The following is an 18,312-nucleotide window of genomic DNA, read 5'->3' as shown; positions in this document are numbered from 1 at the left end:
TGGTGAGGTTCAGCTCCAATTTAATATTTTGCATGTAGATATCCAGTTGTCCAGGACCAATTGTTAAAGAAATTACTCCCCTTTTTAGTTGTTTTGGCACATTTGTCAAAAATCAGTTGATTTTAAATGCAAAGGTTTATTTCTGAAGTCAAACTTCTATTCCATTGATCTGTGTCTCTATACTTACGCCAATAGCATGTAGTCTTACTCACTACTATTTTGTAGTAATTTTTGAAATTAGGAAATGTTAGTCCTCCAACTTTGCTCTTTTTCTTTTTTTTTAAGACAGTCATATATCCTGGTTCCACTGAAGTTATATATGAATTTTAGGATCCGTTTGCCAATTTCTGCAAAAAAAGAAACTGAGATTGTGACACAAAATGTTTTGGATTTGTAGATCAATACAGGGAGTAGGACTTTTTTAACAACATTAAATTTTCCGATTCGTGAACATGATCTATTTCTCCATTTGTTTACATCTGTTTGAATTTATTTCAATGATGTTCTGTAGTTTTCATTGTACAAGTCTTACAAACATGTTAAATGTCTAGGTTTTTATTATTCTTATGCCATTATAAATATAGTTTAGTCTTAACATCTTTTTGGAGATAATCATTTCTAGTTTGTATGTTTGTACATTTCTTGTATCATGCAGCCTTGCTGAAGTAGTTTACTAGTTTTAAAAGGTTTTGTGTATAAATTTCTTAGGATTTTCTATATATAAGATAATTTCATATGTGAACAGAAAATTTTTTTTCTTCTTTTACAATCTGATAATTTTTATTTATTGTTTTTGCCTAGTTGTTCTGCCTACATTCTTCAGCTTAATGTTGAATAGAAGGAAAAAGAGTGGACATTCTGGTCTTGAAGGTTTATCTTAGGTGCAAAGCTTACAGTCTTTTACTATTAAGCATGATGGTAGCTGTGGATTGTTTTAGCGATGCCTTTTAGTAACCTGAGGGTGTTTCCTTCTATTTAAAGTTTGTTGAGTTTTTTCTTCTTCACCATGGAAGGGAGTTCAATTTTGTCAGATATATTCTGCATGAATAGAGATGACATGTGATTCTTGTCTTTTATTCTACGAATATAGTATATTGTATTGTTCATTTTTGTGTGTTGAAGTATCCTTGCACTACTGCTCACTGGGTCATGGTTTATAGTCCTTTGTATATTTTGTTGGATTTAATTTGCATGAATTCTGTTGAGAAGTTTTTGAGTTTTTATTCATAAGGGATGCTGGCCTACAGTTTTATTTGCTTGTAACAACTTTGTCTGCTTATTAATATCAGGGTAATACTGGCCTCAGAAAATAAGCTGGGAAGATTTTTCTCCTCTTCAATTTTAGAACACTTTGTGAAGGGTTAGAGTTAATACCCCTTCAAACATTGCATAGAACTCCTCAACAAAGCCATTTTGTCATAGCCATTTGTTCACACTTCAGCTTTGCTAGTCTCTGGGTGGAGTGAAACTGAAGGGGGCCCTTTTTTTGGTGCCCTGAAAAGTTGGGAAGCTGGTTGCTCATTGCTCACTCTGCTCTCCTTTTCCCAGCAAGGGGAAGTCTTTCTAGTTGGGGAGTTCCATCTTGGCCCTGCGCAATCCTGGCCTGGGGCATAGGATGACACAAGCAAATTAAGCTTCCCCCCCCACCCCACTTTTTGTGTGGTTATTTCTTAGGTTTTTTGTCCCATTGTGTTGCTGAAGGTTCTTAGTGGGCTCCTGAGCTCTCCCAGAGCTGTTTTTCTTCATGAATATCTGTCTAATTGTTAGTCTTTGTTGGAGGATGGATGCTGGGATCCCCTATTTTGCTACCTTGATGATCCTCTCCATATAATTTTAATTGAGTACATGTTTGCTAGAAAGGCATTCATAAAATTCTGTTAGGTTCATCTCTCAATATTTGCCCTTTAGCATGCCATAATACTGCAGATTAATCATTTCTAATTGAAGGTTAGGTGGAAACCACTAAATTTCTTGGTAAAATTGACTTTGAAATATGAAAGTGTTTTTTGTACTTGCATTGAGGTCTGAAACACACTTGGCATTGTAGTTTAGGTTTGGAAATTTGTAGACAGAACACTGAAAATTTGTGTGAGAAGAATGCTTTTACTTCATTTTAACTCTTGTCAGCCTGGGAAGGTTATAAGGCAGTTGACATTACTTATGCTTCAAACATTATTTTTTATGACTTTAAGCCAATATAAGTTTTACATATAAGCTATATACACATACAATATAAAATTTACATGTAAGCTCTGTTTTGCCTTGAAATTTTACATTGACATCACTCAGAAATATTACCAAGTATGCAACAGAAGCTAAGTTCCACAACCAGTAGGTGTTTAATAATAATGACTGAGGGCAGTTGTTATTATTCAGAAAATTTTCAACATTGGCACTGACGTAAAAAATTACAGTACAACTTCATCACTGGTAAGCCATCAACCTTCTGCTTGGTAAAGCAAGTTGAGACATTCAGCTTCTATTTCTGACAAGAATTCATGGTCTGACAATGTTTAAGTCTACTAGAGCAGATGAAGTTCACTGCTTAGACAATTAATTAAAATATTTTCCACATTGTACATGCTGATGAATAGGATAATAAATATATAAAAGCTTTAAACAAATACCATTTTCACAAGCTTTGTTAATCTGTCCAAAATTTTATACTTCACCCGTACTTTAACCTATCATAGTATATTCCACTTCATTAGCGTTTTCTAATGAATTGGTATTTTCTCAACTTCTTTGAAAATATTCTTACCTGTAGTTATCTCATGCAGGCTATTCTTTAAGAATGCAGGTTAGTTCTCTGATGACTTCAAACTCAGTATTAACTCCTAGAAAAAGCAAAATGGGTTAACTCATGGAGGATCAAGAAAAATAACTCATCCCTATCCAGCTTATTTTTTAAGTTGACTATTATTATTGCTCCTCATATTTCCAGCACTTTATATTGTTTTTCACAGGAAGACAAATCATTTTTAACAAGTTCGCTTCTCTCTGGGCAATTTTTTTTTTTTTTTGCTGAAATCAGATATGCTTATTCATTAACTTAACATTAGTAAACTATTTTCTTTGCTTGGCTAACAAATGAGTTACTCAGATACTTTTGTTGTCTCATTTTTATTTTTGTGAAGGAATTCTGCTATAATGAGATGTTTTGTTTTAAATGTCCTAATTTTTCTTAACATATTTTCCTGCAAGTAGGGATATTGTGATGCATGTTTAGTTTGGTAATGTCAATGTACTTTGAATTCTTTTTAAAATATTTTGACACCTAATTCAATAACAAAATAATCTACACCCTATTATGCCTTTAAGCCACAATATTATTTTTCTTATTATTTTAACATTGTAAATATACACTACTAATAAAAAGATAAACAAAATACCTTAATTTTTTTTGCCACATGTAAGTGCCATAGATGAGGCACCAAAACACTGTCAAGTTAAAATTATCACTCCAAATTGTAGTGTGCCAAGCAGCATGAAAAATGACGAAACACCACATATGGTCACATACTCAACTTGCCATTATAGCAGGAAAACAGACACAGACAATAGGTAAGAGAACGGATGTATTGCAATAACATTTTATTTATGGATATTTGTATTTGAATTAGTATAATTATTATGAGTCAGGAAATATTATTTTTCTTTGAGATTTTTAGTCATTTTAAAATAGTTCACAGGCCATGCAAAAAAAGGTAGGGTACAAGATTTGGCCCTAAGTCTATTATGCAGACCCTGGGTTAGAGTATGGATTTTGACATTGGCACTCTTGCCTCCACTTCTTCGAGGAACTGAGTTCTTGAACACATATATATTTCAATTTCCTCATCTATACAATTGGCATACTAGTAGTAACGATGTCATAGGACCATTGTGAAAATCAAATGTGTTTATGTTTGTAAGATGCTGAAGTTTGGTGCCAGGTACATGATAACATATGTAGATAATAATCATTATTTTTGTGTTCCATCTATGTTGGCCATGACTTAGGAATTCAGTCAGTGGGTTATTTATGAATTAGCCCAACCACAGAGATGTTTTTATTCAGTGGGATCTTCTAGAAAAATGAAATGTTAAATAGTCAAATCTCAATTATCATTTCATCCCCATTAGTTAACAGAGAAAAAATCTTGCCACAATTGATGAGAATAGAGGACACAATAAAGACACATTTGTGGACAATGTATAATTTTTTCACCTTACTATTTATATCATCAATCTACAGGGTGGGAAATCTAGAGTAGTTCATCCTTTCTATCCACAGGAGGCCAGCTTACATCATGGAACAAACACACCCTTTCTCAAAGGTCCAAAGCTTTAAATAACTTTAGCTAAGACTACTTCAGTACTTTTAACAGTTGTATATAAACAAATCTAATGGACAAATTCTTCAGTTGAAGATCTGTTATTCTAATAGACTTATGTATCTTCATTATGATTGGATAGAAAATTAGTTACTGCACACTTATTTTGAAATGCCTATTAGGTCTTGAGAGTATAGAAAGTTCTAATTATTTTTCTCTATACAGGAAAACAAGGCCTGGAAAGGATGGGTTGAGTCCTATTTATTGGTGCAAGTCATCACAGAACCAAACGCCATCCCTGGTTTGATCATTTGGGGTATGTTTATACGTTGAGCTCAATTACTGTTGGAGGGATGGCAGGCTGGTCTCCAAATGAGTGACACCATTGGGGTAATCCGGAAGAGCTGTGACTACAGTAAGTCACTCTGCTCTTCAGTCCCCGAAGACCTCAACAAATATATAATGTAGGTAAAAGCAGTATCTCTGATATACAAACATATCTACAGTACAAGTCTTGGAGTTCCAACATCCAAGCATATTTGCCTTTTCTATATAGAAAACTAGAAATTTTAGCAAACACTATATTCAACTAATATTAAGAGAATTTATAAAACAGCCAAAATGGAAACATCCACACTTTGCAATATACTGTAGTATTCAGCAAGACTGTCAGAAGTATAGAAAAGGACAGATTTGCTTTATTAAATACTATTTAAACTATATTTCATATGTACTTATACTAGTCCAGTATACAGCCCTGCTATTGATTATGGTTTGAAGTATAATTATAACTGCCCATCTTTCATTACCTGAAACCTAGCATAATTTGTTTATAATCAGTTTACAGCAAGCTGATTGTTCGCCCTCCCTTTCAAATGTAAGGATGGAAGTAGTTGGAAGGAAATTTGCCAATACAATTAAATTGCAGAGCTCAGTCCATCACAGTATCCAGGGAAATATAAAGGGCATTAAATATAAATGCACATTACAACAGATCAAGTCCAGCCTAAATTGATGCATTTACTTTTCAATTGCCTTTTATTATTCAAGTGACGTTAATACCATGATCATACCTATTTTAATTTTCCAGTGTGGATAAATGGCTTCCAAAAAGAAAAAAAAAGCCTGTGGCTGCAAAATATAAAATTATAAGATGAAGATGATAATTGCCCTGAACACCTATTTGGAGGGCAATTAATCAGGCAGCCTACCATCCAATAAGCTTGAAACGGTGTATTAGGCAGAGTCCAGATACTTACAATAGGGGAGGGACATGTGGAAAGAACATTGAACTTAAAAACAAGCTCTGCCACTGAATTCTTGCATGTTATTAAACAAGTCACAACACCACAATACAATTATATCTCATGCACTTCTATTTAATGCTTTAACTTTGCTTGTCTCTTATGCTAAGAATGCCCTCCTCCAGGTCTTGGACAGGTGAAGCCAGCATTCATGATATCATTGCTTTTTTTCCCTCCCACAATTTTCTCCCTCCCCCAGTTAGTTAATTTACAACGAATTGAGCATCCATAACTGAAAAATAGCAACTTTTAACAGCATACCAGGACACCTGAGGGATCCATAGGGATCCATACATCTGTGCACCCAAAAGTGATAGACTGGACTTGTGGAGGAGGCAGCAAAACACGGGGAGGACCAATGGAGCTGTCAGCAGGAGAGGAGTGATGGCTGCGCAGGCAGCAATTCTGAAAGAGGGCTAGTGTGACTTTTCTGAAAGAGGAGATGGAAGGTGAAGGCAGTAAGTGGGGATCTGTCCAGCCACATGTACGGCAGCTAGAGGGACCAGTTGCTTTCTCCAAGGAGCCATCACAGTGACAGATGAGGGAAGTAGGAAGACAAACAGAACTGAAACAAAGTATCTTCTGCTGTCTGCCCGGGGAAGCAGTAAGACCTACCACAGCTCTCTGGGACCCGCCAACCTAAGAATCCCTATAGTCTGTGGGCATAACTCCCAAGTGCTGAGTACACACCTCCCACTGCAATGCTACCATCCTTCAGTAATTTATTTTTTTATGCTTGAGTTCCCAACCTTAGAGGGGTCAGCTCTGTAAAACAAACCACAACCTTATGCTTAAGAATATATTTAAGGACATGAAATACCTACACAATGGAAACTATAAAACTTTGCTGAAAGAAATCAAAGATGACATAAAAAAATGGAAAGATGACCCATGTTCATTTACTGGAAGAATTAATATTATTAAAATGGCCATACAACCCAAAGCTATCTACATACTCAACACAACCCTATCAAAATACCAAAGGCATTCTTCACAGAAATGGATAAAACAATCCTAACATTTTTGTGGAAGTATGAAGGATCCTAAATGGCCAAAGAAATCCTAAGAAAAGACAAAGCCAGAGGTATAATGCTTTGGGGTTTCACCGTATAGTAAAAACCCACAGTAATAAAAACAGTATGTTACTGACACAAAAATAAACACACTGACTGACATTAAAGAACAGAGAGCAGAGAGTGCAGAATTAAAGCCTGGCATATATGGTCAACTAGTATTCAACAAGGGAGCCAAGAATACCCAGTGGGAAAAGGTAGTCTCTTCAGCAAATAGTGCAAGGAATAAAAGGAGAAACACATGGAGTACAATGAAATTGAACCCCTGTCTCACACCACTCACAAAAATTAACTCAAAATGGTTCGAAGACTTAAACATAAGATTTGATACCATAAAACTCCTAGAAGAAAACATAGGGAAGACTCTCATCAATACAGGTCCTAGCAATAGATTACTCGGCATGATGCCAAACATACAAATAACAAAAGAAAAAATATACAAGTGTAACTACATCAAACTCAAAAGCTTCTGAACAGGAAAAGACACAATTAACAAAATAAAAAGCCTACAGAATGGGAGAAAAATTTTGCAAAATTAGATGAAGGATTAATACCCAAAATATAAAGAACTCAGTCAACTCAATAACAACCACAAAAATATCCCAAAAAAAGGACAGAGAAACTGAACAGATATTTCTCCATATAGGACATAAAAGTGACCAACAGACAAACAAAAACATGTTCAACATTGCTAATCATTAGGGAAGTGCAAATCAAGACCATAATGAGGTAACATCTCACACTTGTTAGAATGGCTGTTATCAAGGAGACAAGCAACAGCAGGTGCTAGACAGGATGTGGTGAAAAGGGAACCCTCAGATACTGTTGGTGGAAATGTAAACTAGTTCAACTACTATAGTAAACAATATGGAGTTTCCTCAAAAAACTAAAAATAGACCTGCCTTGCCAATCGGTTTCAGCCCTGGACAAGTTCACTATGGATTCAATGTGACCAAAGAAATGACAGTAGAATGTTCTTGGGGTGAAAGAGTTATACCTAACTTTATTTCCATGGTGGCAGGTCAATCACTAGAATCCCGTCCACTCAGAGCAAGTCTGCATGCAGCAAGCAGGTCTCTGCCTCTGGGCTCTCTACCCAGCTCAGTCTCTGTCCTCATCTCTGCTCACCTGCAGCCTTGCAGCCCTGCCACCATGTCACACAGAGCACTGGGCGGAGCTCTTTATATAGAGTCAATAACAATGTACTGCCCACACCTGTGTAGTGAGCTAGCCGACCAGGGCCAGGTGAGAATCCTGGCCACAAGAACCTTCACTTTATCCACAAGATCTATGCAATCCAGCAATTCTATTTCTGGGTATATACCCAAAGGAAATGAAAACAAGATTTTGGGAATATATATGTACTTCCATGTTTATCACAGCATTATTCATAATAGCCAAGATTGAAACAACACAAATGCCCATCAACAGATGAATGAATAAAAAAGACCTGGTACACTTGCACAATGGAATATTATTAAACCATGAGAAAGGAAGATGTCCTCCCATTTGCAGCAACAGGGATGGACCTTGAGCACCATATGCTAGGTGAGATAAAGTCAGACTGAGAAAGACAAGTACTGTGATATAATTTATATGTGGAATCTAAAAAAATAAACCTATAAAAAAAGAGTAAAATGATGGTTACCAGAGGATGGGGTTGGGGATGAGTAATGGTGTTTAAGGGTACAAACTTGTAATGAGTAGTAAATAATCCAGAGGTCTAATGCACAGTATAGTGATTACAGACAATAATATTATGGTATAATTATGTAATGTAATAACTATCACTACATCACAATCATATTATAATGTATAAACATATTAAAGTAACACACTGTACACCTTAATTTTATACAAGGTTACCTGTTGTTTATTCAATAAAAAGATAGTACATCTTAGTATTTTTTAAAGTAAAAAAAAATAATACCCTCCTCCCTTACACCCAAGACCTAGTTGGTAAATTCTCTCATTTGAAGTTTCAACTCAAACATCATTGTAATTGTATGTGCTTTCTGATCTCTTCAGGTAGAGTTAGCTGTATAAAGCATGCAAAACATGAAATTTCAGAGGAACGGGAATTTTTGTTTTCCCTATTAGCACTTACATCATTTTTATGTTCTGCTGGTGTCTTGCCAGTGGGTTCCAGCCCCAGACAAGTTCACTATGGATTCAGTGAGATGGAAAAAATGACAGTGGAACATTCTTGGGGTGAAAGGCTTTATACCCAACTTCATTTCCACAGTGGCAGGTCAATCACTAGAATCCCGTCCACTCAGAGCGAGTCCGCATGCAGCAAGCCAGTCTCTGTCTCTGGGCCTCTCCACCCCAACAGCCATCCCAGTCTCTGGCCTCAGCACTGCCACCACTCCAGTCTCTTATCTCCTGCAACCTTGCAGCCGTGCAGCCCAGAGTACTGGGCGGAGCTCCTATATACAGAGTCAGTAACAGTGCATTGCCCACACGTGTGTAGTGAACAAGCTGACTAGGGCCAGGTAAGAATCTGGCCATAGAAACTTTCACTTTCTCCACAGCTGGCCTACAGTTTCTGATGAGAAGGCTGGAATTCATATTTTTATTTCTCTCTGTAATATATGGTTGATCCTCTTTCTGCTTTTATGGCTGTTATTTTCCATCTTCAGTATTCAACAGTTGTATAAGATGTACCTTGACAGATTTTCAATTGTTCATTTATTTACTTTTCCTTCTTGGGTGCCAATGAACTTCCTGGATCTCAGAGTTGGCTGTTTTGGTGAACTCGGAGGAAAAAATGTAAACCGGTGTTTCATCATTTACTTTTTGCCCTGTTGTCTTTTCCCGTATTTCTCTGATTCCAAATTTATGAATGTAAAAATGTTTGATACTGCTCCACAGGCCATTGATACTCAGTTCATGTTCTTATTTTTTTCTCCATATCTTTCTTTTCCTAATTCTCAATTATTTGGTCTTCATGTTTATTATTCATTTCATCTACTGTGTTCTTTAGTTCACATTAAGTATGGTTCTTTTTTATGTTTCATTATCTCCCCTAAACTCCTTATATCTTAATCTATACATTCATCATTTCCAATGTACTGAGTGTATTTTTAACTTACTTATCGGTTATTTTAAAGGCTTTGTTAATTTCAACATTTGAGTAATTTGTGAATCTCTTATATTAGAGTAATATTCCTTTACACTGTGACTGATATTTTCTAGGGTTTTTTTTCCATGTCTAGCATTTTTTTTCATTTATTCAAGACATTATGAATGATGCATCAGAGAAACTGGTTTCTACAATCCTCTGAAGACAAATGATTTTGTTTTTCTACAAGCCAGTTAAATCACTGGCACAATCAAATAGGCTTTGTGGAGCAGATTGGGAAAATATAGCCCTGGACCAAATCTGAACCACAACCTGTTTTTATAAGCAGTTTTACTGGAACACAGTCACATCTATTTGTTTACGTATTACCTGTGGCTGCTTTGGGGCTCTAACAGCAGAGGTGAATTGTTGCTGCAGAGACTGCAAGGTCTACAAAGCCTAAGACATTTAATATCTGGCCCTTTAAAGAGAAGATTTATCAATTCCAGTTCTAAGGTGTAAGTCTGACATGTGTGCTTCGGAAAAAAAGAATATTCCCAGATAATTTTAGTGCATACCCTTATATAGAAACCACTACATTGACATATTTATAAGACCTTTTACATTTCTGCGATTCTTTAATTCTAAGTATCAGTGTGGATATTGGAGTATAAATACATGAAATAGAGCGTGTAACTTTAATATTAGAATACTGAAAAAATCCCCACCTCCTACTGGCTATTTCATACTGATACTGTTACCCTATTTTAAGTATGAAAAAGAAAGTCATTTGGGAAGTCAGGAATATGAGGAAAATAATCTCAAAGATACATAAAAATAGCTGTAGCCTAAGATTCAGAGCATATTTATCATATTTTAATTTTTGATAGTTTTGTTTTTGTTCCTTTTGCTTCTTGCTCAAATTGGCTGTTGTCTACACAGCTAAACATATAGCACTTGGTCATAAGAGGCAAGGAGATAACAGAACTAGAGAAGGCACTCAACATAACTTACTTTGGAGCAGTGTACAAGAGTTTTCAGATGTCAGTTTTAGGGATTCGGGACATAAATGACTTGGGAAATGCTCATTAATCAAGCCCAAGCTGCCTATTTCTCAAGGGACATAGAATCAATATAGGTCAGATTTTCTATTGCTCCAAAGCCTATCTCACTAAACACCTTGAAAGAGACTTTATGGACGGTTTTCCCGTAGATTTACTGCTTGTCATGCATGAACATCATCCTTTTTAAATGTTGGGCAGAGAGAACTTTAAATTGTGACACAGGTATGCTTGATTGAAGGATAAAAACAATCAAATATCAATTCTATTCTATGAGAATGCATTCTGTAATAAGACAGTGATGGGGACAGGTGAATTCTGAATTTTCATGGTGCAAATATTGATTTTTAGAAAGAATGATTCTATCACTCTTCTTTCCTAAAACAAATACATAAACAAAGAGAAATACTTCTACCAACACAAAAGATTTTTAAAAATCAGTTGAAAATACTTGAAATACATATGAGAGAAAAGAACTATTACACCAAATATATAATGAGCTCCTACTATCAATAATGAAAAGTCAATATTACAATAGATTAATAGCCAACATATATGCATAAACAAATCCTTCAAACACGATTTTATTAATATTAAGATATGTTAATATAAACACAAAAATTATTATTAATGTATTAATATTGTTGAGGTTTTTTTCCTGAAGATACACACATTGGAAACAACCAAAATGTCCTTCAGTAGGTGAATGGACAACTTAACTGGTACAATGGAATATTAATCAGTGCTATAAAGAAATGAGCTATCAAGCTATGCAAAGACATGGAGGTAACTTAAATGTATATTATTAAGTGAAAGAAGCCTATTTGAAAAGGCTATATAATGTATGACTGCAAATATATGACATTCAGGGAAGGGCACAACTATGGAGACAATAAAAAGATGAATGTTTACTAGCAGTAGGGAGATGGAAGACATGACTAGGCAGAAGACAGAGGATTTTTAGAGTAGTGCAAATACTCTGTATGATATCATGATGACACATACATGTCATTATATATTTATCTAAACCCACAGAATGTACAACACTAAGAGTGAACTCTAAAGTAAGCTGTAGACTGAGTGGTTATGGTACACCAATGTAAGTTCATCCTTAGTAAAAAACGCACCATTCTAATGGGTGATATTGATCATGGGAAGGCTATGCATATGTGGGGGCAGGGAGTATAAAGGAAATCTGTACCTTATGCTCAGTTTTTTTGGAAACCTGGAAGTACTCTAAAAAAAATTGTCTTAAAAGTTTATACAATACATATACACATGTATATGTGTATATGTATGTGTAAATTACGGCACAAGATGATTTCAATGGAATTCAGAGTAATCACTATAATAATTTCCATTATTAATTTAAGCTATGCTCTCTTTTTCTCTAAAAATGCTAGTTTTCTAGGTTGAAAATATATGTATTATTATATGTCATTACATATCATTATCCATTATTTGATAAGCATATATACAGAACCAGAAATACTTAAACAGCAAGGTATTCATCTTTGTGTGAGGAGGTTATAGTGATTTTTATTTTCTGCTATGATCTTCTGTTATGTAGTTTTCAAATTGTTCAAGCCAAACATCACCTACTTTTATAATCATTAAAAGGAATTAATACTATTTAAAAAGTAAAAGAAAGCGTATTTCCTCCTAAGGTTCTTTCCCGGTCCATTTTCCTGTCACTCTGTCTTTCCAAGGCAAAGGTCAGTGGAAGCTCCCTCAAGTTTAGACAAAGTAGAGGCATTTTCCATAACCCTATTTCTAAGGTTCCTAGGAGTGGGGGGCCTGTGATAACATTCTCAGAAGAAGGAAAATGTGGATTTTTTAAGTATGAACTGGGGAGGCAAGTTACAACAGAGGAAGGCCATAACAGCCTTTAGAACTTAACAGTTATTCTACCCATTTCCACTATTAACTGGGCAAGGTACTTCACAGTTTGGGAACTCATAGGTTTATTTCTGAAATAACTTTTGGCCAGATCATCTTGGAGATCTGGTGGCTTGATTTCTCTGTAATTGTGACTGAACCACAAATCTGCTGTTTTAAAAGTGCATATGCTATTGGTAAGACAATATTTTTAGGGCTCTCCTAAAAGTGTGGGCTCTGTGTAACTGCCTCCAGTCTACAAAGAGTAACCTATAGATAATATCTATAAATCTATTTGGCATAGAGAACTGCTCAATTTTAAGATTCAGTAAATATGGACAAATAAAAGTCATAGTGATAGTAATAGCAATGATGGTAATACTAATAGTGGTGTAATGTGATAATTAAATATAGTTAAGAAGCCCTTCTCTTTTACCTCCAGGTATTTATGATATGTGTAATGTTTTGCCTACAGCATCTTCCAAGTATTCAATATGTGGTACCAAAGTAAGTAGACTGCCACTAATATAATAAAGCTAAATTAGCATGTATTAATTGGCCATCAACACTTCCTGGAATTTATAAGAAAAGCCATCTCCCCATCCTGTATCTCTCATCCTAAGGACTCTGTTAATTTCCTAGTTTCCTGTTTCCAATCTTTACGTTCATTCTCTCCAAGTCTGTATGACATTTTTGCCCTTGATTTCTATAGCCACTAGCACAATACCTTTTATTTTAACTTACTGTTTGAAAGTTTTTTAAGTTAGACTGACAAAAATAACACCAAATAGTAATTTAAATAAAGTCATTTAAACTACTCCCCGAATCTACTACCCCAATATTATAGCTAATATCTTCAGAACTATTTCAAACAGTTGACTGTAGATGCCTGTAAGCATATATGTGGACTACGATTTTTGTATAAAGGAAAAATCATTAGTTTTTACTCCTTTCTTCTGCTACCACTTTTTCTCCATCACCTGCCAAAGCTATTGCTATCCAATCATGTAAAAAAAAAACTACAAAATGTGTGTATTTATTATGAATAAATTTCATCTCATAAAATAAACTGAAAAATGTTGATCTCTAATGATACAGCATTCAGTAATATATTCAGATGTAATTATTGATACCCACAACTTATTTTGAAATACAGAAAAAATGACAGATCAACAAATGTATAGATGGATGTGCACAAGTACAGTAAAAATATTGAGTAATATATACAGTATGTATATGGGTATTCACTGCAAACATTTTTCTACTTCTTTATGTTTGAAATTTTTCATAAGGAAATGTTGCATAAAGTTAACTAGAAAAGTCCCACATTCCTAGAATACAAAACAAGAGCAGACATTTCTAAAGACTAGGCATGCTATTTTCACAATAATCTAGGGTAGAAAAAATGAGGAAATAAACTGGCAGATTACATAAAACTGAAGGTTTGTGTGTCAAGGGAAGTAATCAAAGAGGAAGATACTAGGGAAGGAGAAGCAACCATGTTTGGAAATTATCTGATAGATATCCGGAGTGATGGAAAGTGCGAATTTAATTATGATTAGATGGTCCTAGCAGAATGGAGATCCTGAAGGATGCAGAGGTAACACAGAGGTAGATAATAAATTTCCAACTAGCTAAAGTAAAGAGACATCATTTATAAACCCACACACTAATCGAGACCCCTATATTGGCTAAAGGCTGACCTGCAAGTGTTTTGGCTCAAAAGCTAAGCTGGATCATGAAAGTGCTGCAGCCAGAGGCTCACAACTAACTGTTCCAGTTATAGCTGGACAGATTATTTCTTGAAGGGAAATTTGAATGGTAACCTCTCAGGACTGCAACTCTGGATACAGTGGATGCCCTATTGCTGAGATGCCACGTAACAATTCTGAGTCTTCTGCCTAGACATTTAATAAGTGGTGGATTAGCTTGGTTTGGTTGAGGATTAACTTTAGGAACTGTTAGGCTGGGTCCAGTGTAAGGCTAAACAAGGGTTAGGGACAGTTTCCTCCTAAAATTTGACTTTTCTGGAATTCCAATTAAATGCTTGGGCTATTCAGTGATGTCTCTGCTCCTTAGCTGGGTGGAATTTTAACATCACCCAGCACCGTGTGAATCATAGAATCTCCAATGGAGTCGCAGGTCCCTAGTAGCTGTTCTCTATCACACGTCATAGGATCTTGTCTTAGGCATGTGAAGCTCAGTATTCAGCCAGATATGCAAGGGGGCCCCAGAACAGACTTCTGGGGCTACTTCTCTGTACAACACCCTCAGCTCCAACTCCTTTCCCTGCAAAGTTTAGCCTGTATCTCAGCCCTATTCACTTATCTTTGCTTCCTCTGCCCAGAAAGACCAGTACTCTGTGTTTGGGCTCTATCTCACCATGTTTGGAGATTCCCCCTGGCACAAATCTTATAAAAATATAGAGTTCACCTTACATGTTTCTCTTTATTCAAGGATCACATCTCTGGGCTGTTTGCTGTCTATTGCCTGAAAGAAAATTCTTCACATATTATATACAGAATCCTATTTACTTACAGTGGGAGGTCAATTCTGAAAACCATTAGTATTTTCAGAACTAAAAGTTCGTGTGCTCATATTTTAATATGGACAAACTCATACACCATTCAGAGGAACAACTTGAGTTATGTTTATTATTTGAGATACATTTCCTTATAGAGTTCCCTGACATATTCACAGAGCAACTTTTAGCATGAGGGCTGGAGCCCTTTTCTCTCTCACTATGCTTACACAAAGCTGTGGCTCAAATATTTGCCAGTTACAGGTGGTTGCTATCTCCACTGGAGGATTTACAGATTTGGGGAACTACAAATTTTGATAAATGGAAGAGAGATTTGATTCTGTTCTTTATCTCAACCACAGAACTTTTCATATATTGTATTAGTTTCACATTCCTGATAACTGATTACCATAAATTTAGTGGCTTAAAACAACACACATTCTCTTACAGTTATGGAAGTCAGATATCTGAGAGGAGTTAGTAGGACTAAGAGGTTATCAGGACTGGTTTCTTTAGGAGGCACCAGGGGAGAATCCCTTCCTTGTCTCTGCCAGCTTCTAGACTGCTTAGCATTCCATAGCATCACTCCTATCTCTGCTGTATCCTCACATTGCCTTCTTTCAATTATCTATCGCCTCCCACTATTAAGGACGCTTAAAATTATATTGGACCCACTGGATAATATAGGATAATTTCCCCATCTCAAAATCCCTAGCTTAAATATATCAGCAGAATCCCTTTTATATGTATGGTAACATATGCACAGGTTTTGGGAATTAGAACATAGACATCTTTGGGGGTATCATTATTCAATCCACCACGCATAACATGCAGAGACAAATTTCTCTTAGGTCTCAATTTCAACAAATATGAAATACATTTTTATTCTAACTCTTATATTGCTTAAAAAAAACATGCTGACAAAAAGAAATGGAGGAACTTTAAATTAATGATACAATCCCATGGACAATTTCCTTTAAACGGCTTGGAGACATGAATGAATGAATCCTATGCCATTGCAAAAGACATTTCTCCCTGTGAGATCTATCTGCTGTAATCAAAATCCATTACAGATTGAATAAAAATTTCATTCAAAATAAGACTGAAATAGGTTTTGGCACAAAACCTAACACCTGAGGGTGAGTGGTTGTGCATATATTTAGAACACTGCGCTCTCTAAGAGCTCTTGATTTCAAATTCTTTCCTCTGTGCATGTGACTTATTTTGTGAAGTGACTTTCAACAGTTCTTCTCAGGCTCCACCCTCCTTACTGTGGACTGGCCTTTCCTGACAGATTAGTATTGTGTACAATTTTTAATACTATTCCCCTACAGGTTTTTCTCCTGCTGCTGTGCAATATGAAACAGATGCATAGATGTTCATAAAAAACTCAGGACACGTTAACAGATTCAATGCACTTCTTGGGAAACTGTAATAGTAAGTAAAAACAGGAAGCCTGCCTCTAAATAGCTTTATGTGTGTTGCTATTTCTTTCTGAACTATTAAATAATAATATAGATATTACCCTTTCATGCTAGCATTTCTTTTTTAAGATAGAGATTTTCCCCCTAGCTGGGGCAGGACTTGCCAGGGGAGCTATCCCCTTTGCTAAATAAGGTCCTACATCTGAATAATGAACAAAATGCCTCCTTTAAGGAATTTAAAACTCAGGGAGGATGAATAAATTACACAAATTCAGACAGCTAGTCCATGTAAAGCCAGAATGCTAAATTAGGCCTTTAAATGCTCTGGTAGCTTAAAATTATATTTTGCTTTATGTTTCTTCCTCTCAGGAGTATTATGCTTGACACTTAATCTAGACCATAAAATCTTTATAGAGAAAGAATGCTCTCTTCCATTCAGGGGCACATGTTATCTGCTAGCACAAGGCTGAGCAAAATAATAAACAATGCCTGATACACTGCAGAATGGATTTGTCCAGTACTTTTGTCATCAAAGATGCCATTAAGAGGATGAAAAGTCAAAAGAAAGAAATGTGTTTGCATGTGTGTGTGTATGTGTGTTGGATTTTAAACTTTTCTTTCAAGCCTTTTTCCAAAGGAATATTACTTACATCCAAACTTATAAATAAAACTTGCACTCAACCTCACAAATAAAGACACACAATCCAATGGGAAAAAATGGACATAAACCCAGCTAAATAAAAAAAAAACTTATATAGGTATTCATTTCATAAAAGAGGATATCCAAATTCCAATAAAACAATGTAAAATTTGTTGAGCTTCATTAATCATTAAGCAAATGCAAACAAAACCACAATACAAAACATCTACGCATTGCCCAGAGAGCTGGGATGATAATGAGGAGGAGGAGGAAGATGGCAACTACAGTGAAGAGGAAGAGAAAGAGGAGAAGAATATTAAGTAGTAAAAATACCAAGCATTGGTAAGGATGTGGAGTAACTATAGCTCCCAAACCGTACTGGAGGGAGCATAATTCAATACGCCCACTTTGGGAAACTATGGCGGGTCAATGGCATTGGTGGCCTCATTTGTTTACTCCATATTTTGTTATTGTCCTTTATCATCAAGAAGCAAAGTATGATCTCTTGCCTTTCAAGTCTTTGTTTTTTTCATCTGAATTGCTTTGGACAGTGTGAGCGAATGTTACACAAACACAACCCTGTAAAAGCGCCTGTGCATTTCTGCTCATGCCCTTGAATCTTTGTCTGGGTAGCGAGAACACACTTGGACCAGGCTGCTAGAGAGTAAGAGACACGTGGTGCCTTTCAGGTTAACTCACCCCAGCCAAGGCTAGCCTAAAGCAGCCCCAGGCAGTCTGTCCCCACACGTCTGAGTCAGCTCATCCCCAAACAGTCGAATAATCAAGCTGAAACCCCAGCTGACACCAGTGGAATACGCTGCTGGAAATCACACACTGACACTCACCGCTTTTCAGGTAAAATCCATTCTCTGTAGTACAGCTTGAATGATACTCCCTGAGTTAGACCCTTCCTATCTGTTCAGTATAACTATTACTCTATTATTTTTTCTATTTTTTTCCAGTTTTGAGAAATCACTGAGATAATCCCTATAAAACCTTAAGGCATACAACATGATGGCTTGATTTACATT

The 18,312-nt window shown here is 35.8% G+C and overlaps 1 long non-coding RNA gene across 1 annotated transcript in view; it reads right to left on the bottom strand.

The window, feature by feature from the left end:
* Window positions 1–2,761: 2,761 nt before the first annotated feature.
* The window catches only part of LOC140850562 (uncharacterized), a 188,934-nt gene continuing 173,383 nt past the window's right edge, over window positions 2,762–18,312 (bottom strand). The window contains exon 3 of the long non-coding RNA XR_012133498.1: window positions 2,762–2,837. This is a non-coding gene — a long non-coding RNA (uncharacterized lncRNA). The remainder of the gene's footprint in view (window positions 2,838–18,312) is intronic.

Source organism: Manis javanica, chromosome 7, assembly GCF_040802235.1.
Source record: "Manis javanica isolate MJ-LG chromosome 7, MJ_LKY, whole genome shotgun sequence".
NCBI classification, from domain to species: domain Eukaryota; kingdom Metazoa; phylum Chordata; class Mammalia; order Pholidota; family Manidae; genus Manis; species Manis javanica.
This window is presented reverse-complemented; position numbering and strand designations above follow the sequence as displayed.